This window comes from Carica papaya, chromosome 9, assembly GCF_054855325.1.
Source record: "Carica papaya isolate Zhongbai chromosome 9, ASM5485532v1, whole genome shotgun sequence".
Lineage (NCBI taxonomy): Eukaryota > Viridiplantae > Streptophyta > Magnoliopsida > Brassicales > Caricaceae > Carica > Carica papaya.
The window spans coordinates 21,771,448-21,779,829 of record NC_142317.1 but is presented as its reverse complement, the minus strand read 5'-3'; the positions used below and the strand labels follow the sequence as shown (position 1 = coordinate 21,779,829).

Genomic DNA, 8,382 nt, shown 5'->3' with positions numbered 1-8,382 from the left:
CCCAGAGACATAGTCATAGTTATAGTAATAATTACGATTCACATCGTCCCCTAGGGACACAGTCATAGTTACAATCATATTTATGATTCACATCATCCCCCATGGACTAAGTCATAGTTACAGCCAATAAACGATCCATGAGATAGAGTTTATAATCATTCCATACAAATCCTAAACTGTACATATATTCACTTTTCAATGATACAAAAAATCTTTACTGCTAATCCCAAGTATTCTCTATCATAATTTGCTTCATATAATACCTTGACATTTCTACTTAATTCATCCTTATTCTATTCTTTTGGCAAGTCCTAATTTCATACTTATTCATGCTTAAATTACTCCCAAGTTTTAGAACTCATCAACTTTTAAAATATCTTAATTTATCTAGAATATTAAAAGATGGATCACAACATTTAAACTCTAAATTATTCACATCATAAATGATTCAAATTCTCCACTAATTCATAGTCTCCCAACAATTTCTATGTTTTTCTCATTGTACACATTGTTATCAAAATTTGATCAATCGCGACTTCTCTATAATTTTGTAAATAGCTTATTCACTCCATTAATTATTGAACTAAATCGCATATCTACTATTTATTTCAGTCATTATATTCATTAATAATGTTTTATTTTATATAATTTATCTTTTCAAAGTCGTAATGAATTTCCTCAGCCCATATTCTAGATCTCAAGCCCATCATAATCATTATTGTTTTATGACCCATTACTATTCACTGCTTGGAACGTAGTTGACCCTGCTTGTTGGACTGTAAACTAGGAGCCCATATAATATTTCATTCAAATTTACTTTATTTGCTTCTGGGCTAGAAGCCCAATGAAACAACCCATTTGTTTAGTTCTCAATATTACTAATTCTTTCCTATCTCTGTTTATTTTGAATTAATGTAACCCCTCAAACTAAATTTTATCTTCTATCTTAACCCATTCCTAAGGGCTTGGCTCACTTAAATTTTAATAACTCTTATCCCTTCCTATAGGCTAGACCCACTAGATTTAATTTCCTTCTTTTTTTTTTGTTTAATTTCTTCAGGTTCGGCTCAATTCATCACTGGAATTCCTTTATTCTTCCTACGAGCTCAACCCATTCGAGTTTGCCCTTCCATTCCCTCTTTATTTATTTATTTTTCCTTTCATTACATTCAATCCACTAACATTTTAGACCCCTCACTAGGTCCACTTTACTTATGGACTTCATATACCTGACTTCCTTTATAGGTTACACATTTATTATATATTTATATATATTTTTACCCTTTCATTTTAATTTCATTTTCTTCTTCCAAATTAATTACTAAGCCCGTTAAACAAATCCTTCTAGGCTCGGACACGTTAGGGTAAACCAAGCCTAGGCCTCACAAGTACAATCAACCTGACCCACATGAAGCCCCTTTTTCATCTTCTTCAATCGTCGAAAACCCTAATTGCAGTTCACATTTAATTCCAGCCGCCATCTTCATCAGATAACACAACCAATTCAAGTTTCGATTAGTCATCACATATTCCTTCGACAGTATCCACAACAATCAATCCTTATTACGATCCTATAACAAATAATTATCTAAATCAAATATATTAGCTTAAATTTAGGGATTTAGAGTATAAACTACTCTTACCCTCGACGACGTGATTCATAGCGGTTTCAATTATTCTTCTTTACCCAACGTGTAAAACCCATCACTGATTTGTCTTTATTTACAAAAGAAGAAGATATTAAACGAGAGGCAATGGTGAAACTATGGCTTATTAGCTGAAGGCTAGGCTCACCGCGACCTATCTTAGCCTTTCGACGAACAAGACGTCGAAAAATCTTCTCTTTTCCCTTTCACTTTCACGTATCGGCCCTCTACTCCTTTCCACTACTGCTCATTTACTCCAAGGTTTTCTTATTATTATTTTTTTTGTGAACAAGAACTTTTATATAGTAAATATGATCAAACCATGGTCGTTTGTTGTGAGATGAGATCTAGACTGTTAATTTTTAAAAAAAAAAAACAAAATTAAAACAGAGTTTTTTTAAAGCAGATTGATTGATTTATGAGAATTTTGGAATGACCCCAAATCCTATAATTTTAATCATTTGGGCTTCTATTCAATTACAGAGCAGATAAACTCCCAAATTTGCTTTCAGTTTGGTCATTTTCCCAATTTCATTATTTATTATTATTATTATTTTTAGATTATATTTTATATTTTTATATTTTTAGAATCCCTTTTTTTTACTTTTGAAAATTCCCCTAATGCTTAAATAAACTCTCTAGAGCATGAATTTGCATTCAAATTTTAATTTATGCGAGATGAGTCATTATAATCTTCTCCCCATATAAAAAATTTGGTCCTCCAAATTTGCAGTGATTAGGTGATTCAAAAATATACTTGTTTATTTCCAAGTTTCCTCTTTAACCTAATGGTTTCGTTACAATGTTATCACTAATAGGATCTCTTTAGTTCTTAATCCGTTCCTTTCTAATTTTTGTAAGAAACGTATAATTGTTAAGAATTCGTCTCTTAATTCCAAATATTTTAATACTTAGGGTTTGTTGGTATCTCCCTATAGTTTCTTCAAGAACATTTGCTCTGGCAAACGGATTACCATCTTGGACTATATCGATCCTTAAAATTCATTAAAGCATAATGTCTCCCAACCACATTATATGTAATTGTTATTACATCCACATGGTTTTTAAAAAACATCATTTCTAATTTATCCATCATTCTAATAATCTCTCAACAATATATATCACATCTAATTTTAGCACAAGAATAAATTTTAATTATCTAAATAACTTCAATAACATAGCATGTTTATAACCTCTAGAATTTCATAACCTCATTTAAATTATTATTTTTCAAATTTTGAACATTAGTATGTGATTATTTAGAATATACCATATATGTCTTTTAATAAAATCTCTGGTTATCATATGGGACTATCTTTATCCTCAAAATGCATCAAAGCGTAGTGTTATACCATTATATTATATGCGATTGTTATTTTTATTTGACATGACTTAGGAACATCATTCCTAGTTTAATAATTATCATAAGAATTTCTCATTAACTATATATCATATCTTAAATTCATCCCATTTTTTTTTGTAACCTCAATGTTATAGTATATTTCTAATCTCTTAATAACATATCTCATATCCTCTATTTTTCATAAATGTATTTACTTAATTACTTAAGCAACCTCAATGTCATGATAAATTTAGGGTATCCCAAAATTCACGTGGCCAAATTATTTTGAATACTTTCTAATTTTTTGAAATTATTTTGTGATTAGCTGGTATATGTTCTCTATGTACTTGGTCGTACTTAAAATGTGAAGATTTATAAAGATGAGGGTTTAACCTTAGCATTTCATTTTATGCTCAAAACTCTTAAGAATAGGTAAGCATTAAGATTTAATAGGTGTGGTGATTTTCTGACTTCCAAATATTATTCCTAGATTTGATATGATGTTAAAATATTTAAAACATTTTTTGTTGTTGTGGTGAGTCGATGCGGAGTTCGACAAGATCCAGTGCATTAGTGTTGGTATGATCGCACCCCTTCCATTCTGTGCTGCAAATACATATACCCCTTCTCCTTCACTCCCCCTCCCGTCGTTTGTTTCGCTATACGTGCACACTATACCTCTGTTTCTAGTTCTAATATCAAGCAAAATGTCCGGACACCTCGACTCACGGCTAGATAAACGGACAGTCTATCGTACCTCATTTTTTGTTGCTCAACTATGTAAGATGCTCGTAATGACACTCTTATCATGTGGTGGACTATAAATGAATGCACGAAAAATATTAAGAAAAATATTATGGCGCCGCGACTCACGCCAGCGGACTATGGCTCCTATAGCGCATAACGTTTAACACCCCATCCGCAAAAAGATGGGCGTAACACGAGGACTTCCCAGAAGGTCACCCATCCTAGTACTACTCTCGCCAAAACACTCAACTATAAAGTTCGATGGGGTCCGGTGCATTAGTGTAAATTATTCATTACTGAATTATATTATCTCTCTAAAGTAATGAAAATTCAAATGATATAAAAAATACCTCAATACTTAATCGACCCCCTTTTTTTCTAAAAAAAAAGGTCCACTACACAATACATAGTGAATTATTGAATCCATATTTATTATCAACAATCATTAGGAGTTCCTTAGGTGGAAGGATTATCTAAGAGTCTTGCTAGTAGTGAGTGAATTTAGTCTTTAAGTTCTTCTAAGACTAGGTTTGGCTTCCATGATTTTCGTGTGATCATCCAAGAGTATAGTCTTAGGGCGTGAGTTTCATGTTTATCCCATTAACAATTTCTCTTTGTTGGTCCCGAGAGAAATCTTTCATATGTATGGTTGGTTATGACTCCACACTATGCTTCCACTGCGTCACTCAGATAATATCTACCCTAGAGGTTTGAATTAATATGTTGACACCTTATATCATCTTTTACGTCCCTATTAAGGATAAAGAAAACATGTTTTGGATTTATTATCATATTACTAATAGTGTGTTGTCATAACATGTCCTTATGGTATTCTCTTTTTCCTTGGAAATTTACTTTGGAATGAATAAAAAGTGTCAAGAAGAAGAGTTCCAGTTAAGTGTACTCTGTCTCATCCAAGACAAAAGTCTTTTAATCTATCAAGCACATGAGGATTTAAGGTCTAATGGTTTCTTACCTCAATACAACTCCCGTGTGGCACCTTGATAAGAATTTATATAAGTAGAATATTTATTATTACTATTCTCTAAATATATATTTGAACCTCAAAAACATATTTAAGTCTCAAATGCTTATTCAATTTTTTGAATATTTTTATATATGATTTATTGGTTTAAAGGATTGTATTTTCTTTCAGATCTGTAGCAAACTTAGAGAAATCCTAATTAGCTGTACTTTGTTCATTTAGTAGGAGTTTTCATACTCACCAAGCTCATGATTTACTCAATCTCCCAAAATGCTTTTATCCATTAAGCATATGATTGTTTAATGACTAAGAATCTTGAATCAATTTTGTAATCCCTATGTGGAAACTTGAAAGGAGTTTGAACATGTAGCGTATCCATTCTTTATAGAGAATATTCATGAAGAATTTCCATCCCAACCATAGAATATGAACGTGTGTCATAGTCAACAAAGCTCCCTAACAATTTCCCAAACTACCTAGCCATTGTTTTTGATACACAATCTGATGGGAGTGAGAGAATCTGTACCTAGAAGAGGCTCGTGTCAATAGCTACTTTTATTAGATATTCTCCTTCCCTAAGGTAGTGCACAACCAACAAATGGTTGTTAAAACTCCACGGCCCTCTGTTGAGCACTTTTTGGATATCTACTTTGCAGAAAAATCTATATAAGTAACAGTTAGAACTAAGATCTACAATATTTACTCCCCTTATCAGCCTCCAAAAGTCTGCCAATGTATTCTTCATCAGTTCAAACTTCACGACTACTTTCATCAAGAATCTTCTCACCAAACAGAGGTCATACAACTTTTGTTGTTCAGGAACAAGTTTAGTTAAGTCCTAGCCCCCATCCTCGTCCTCTGTGATTGACAATGATGCCACACCATCCACTGTATCCATTGGTCACCCCTTACGTGCCAATCAACAGACTTTGAGAGAAACAACAATAACTTGTCTATGGTTCAAAAAGGTCTCATTGCTGGAAACAATACCTCTTGTAACCAAACAAAGAAAATGGAGAAGAAGGTCATCCAACACTAACTTCGAACTAAACCAAGTAAATTCCTATTTGCATTCTATTTACATTTGTAAGTTTTTAAACCTAATCCTCATAGTAAAGAGGGGAGGTAATTAACTCTATCATATGGAATGAAGAAATCATTAGGGCATATTAATTTTTTGTTCTAAAAGTGGTTTGAATAGTCATATGTGCTCATCAGCTATTTATTTCAAGCAATTGAAAAATTGTCTTTATGGCTCACTTGAAATGGTAATGGACATTTGGTATTCGATTTTTGATTTTTTGGAGCAAAAGAGTGGTTGTACAAAATAATTCTGCACATGGTGTAATAGGGGCTTGTTCCAACAACTATGCTGGAAGCGAAATTATAAAACTAAATCGATTTGGGAAACAATATTAGAAGTTTTAAAATAAAGCTAGGATTAAGTACTTGACAAGCTTGAGTTAAATTGATATCATATCTTGGTGCTTCTCAAGTGAATTTCTGGCAGGCTTAATAAGTGTATGATTCCAATATGGTTGATTCAGAAAATGTTCAATTGTTAGAATTATTACTCATTGTATTTTTGGTTGCTTCTGAATGGTGCAACTCCCTAGAATGATGGAGATTGTATAGTTTATAGCTTATATTTTTTGAGATAGTTCATAGCTTACATGCTTTACACCATGGAGTTATTGTTTATGCATTAAGTATGTTTGTAACATGTTGGTGGAAATAGCAGATTATGATCTAACTCACTAGCCTACATGAATCGACCATTATTTAAATTTATAAATTGGTAACTAATAGATCTTATTTGTTTACCTTCTTTTCTTATGGTATCTCCAGTTAATCCTTATTTTTTTCTTACAACCACTATTTTATTATGCCTTACTCTGTGCACATGAAATGCTTGCTCCAAAATGGATTTGTTGATCTTATCCAGGCACTAAATAATCTCCTACTTGCTTTTTCATTCCACATCAGGGAGTATTATTGGATTGATTTGTGAAAACTGAATGAGATTTATTTTTACAAGACTGAGGAGTACTCATATGATGCAGTTAATAAGTTCAACATTTACCTTGATCAAAATTCTCCTTGGTTGGTGGAATGGATGCCTAATAAAACAGGTTATCTAATTGGAAACTTACAGGCGACACATGGATTTCCAATTTTTTTCTCTAGGAAACATGTGGTCTATTGTAAGAAATTTGGCAATAGCTGATCAATCACATGCCATACTGGATCTTATTGAAGTGAAATGGGCAGATTTAGTAACAGACATGCCATTCAAGATATGTTATCTCACTCTTGAAGGTTAGGAGCGCAAATAATCACTTGTAGTGATGCAAAAAACACATAAGATATTTGCTCTCGTATTATTTATTTATGATCTATTTTTTCATTATCTTTAACATTTCTCACTACATTTCCTTCTTATGCAGGCCTTGGTCTTACTATAATGGTGGTTCTTGGCCAAACTCTGCTATGGCAGGTTAGTTTGTTATGATTAAATATTCTCTCTGCTGCTAATTTTTTTTCATTGCTCCAAAGAACCCTTTGTAGAAGTTATATTTAGGTATAAGTTTCCTGAGTTGTCATGCTTGGATCCAATAGAATATGACACATTGTTGATGTTTTATAAAATAAAGCAATAATAAAGGAATGAAGGCAGTGCGGCTTAAGATTTTAAAAATGAACTTTTTACAGCTTACTGTTGTAGCCATAAAGATGAAAAGACCAGAAATCGCTGCAAGAGCTATTGAAGTTGCTGAAAAATGCATATTAAGAGACAAATGGCTTGAATACTTTGACACAAAAAGAGGAAGGTTCATCAGAAAACAAGCACAGTTATTCCAAACATGGTTAATTGTTGGATACCTTGTGGTTAAGCTTCTACTTGTAGACCCAAGTGCAGCCAAAATTTTTATAACGAAAGAGGATTCTAAGCTTGTCAATGCCTTCTCTTACATGATAAGTGTTAACCCCAAGAGAAAGTGTTGTCGGAAGAACTCCTGAAAGGCTTATAAAATATAAGAATATGAAGTTGCTTTCACACAAGGATCGGTAACTTCAATTTGTGGCTCAACTTACTTATATGAAAAACTTAAATGTATAACAATCAACTTTTGAGCAATGATTCGTGTATCATAGGATCTTAATTTAAAGGTGATATGTTGATTTAGGATTAGCATTAGCTTGAAACATCTTCCTAGATTGGAGATTAAACAAATTGTTTCTTGTTTACAGACTTTATATCATATACATAGTACTATAGGAGTGAAAGGTATTCAAAATCGGGAATACCCTTACATTATTTTAACTCTACTGTTCGATTATGACATTTTCTATATCTTGTAAATCATTTGGATTGGTTATGGTATTTTTCAGTCTCATAAATCATCACCGTGCCATCTAAATTAATGCTTGACAATAGAACTTTTTAATACATTTCCTCGATTGAGTCCAGATCAGTTGAAAAAATTCAACTGCTATGTAAAGCATTGTCTGAGTGATTAGAGAGTGATGATAAGATATTTCTTGCAAACTCATATTTTATTCATTACATAGTTTTGCATTACTACAGAGTTGTAAGTTTTTAATTTTTAGCATCAGCTCATAAAGGAAACTAAACGTATAGCATTCAACAACTTTTGCTT

The 8,382-nt window shown here is 32.3% G+C and overlaps 1 pseudogene; it reads left to right on the top strand.

Moving 5' to 3' along the window:
• The first annotated feature begins 6,912 nt into the window (after positions 1-6,912).
• Positions 6,913-7,741, top strand: LOC148240177 (alkaline/neutral invertase E, chloroplastic pseudogene; annotated as a pseudogene).
• Positions 7,742-8,382: the final 641 nt, after the last annotated feature.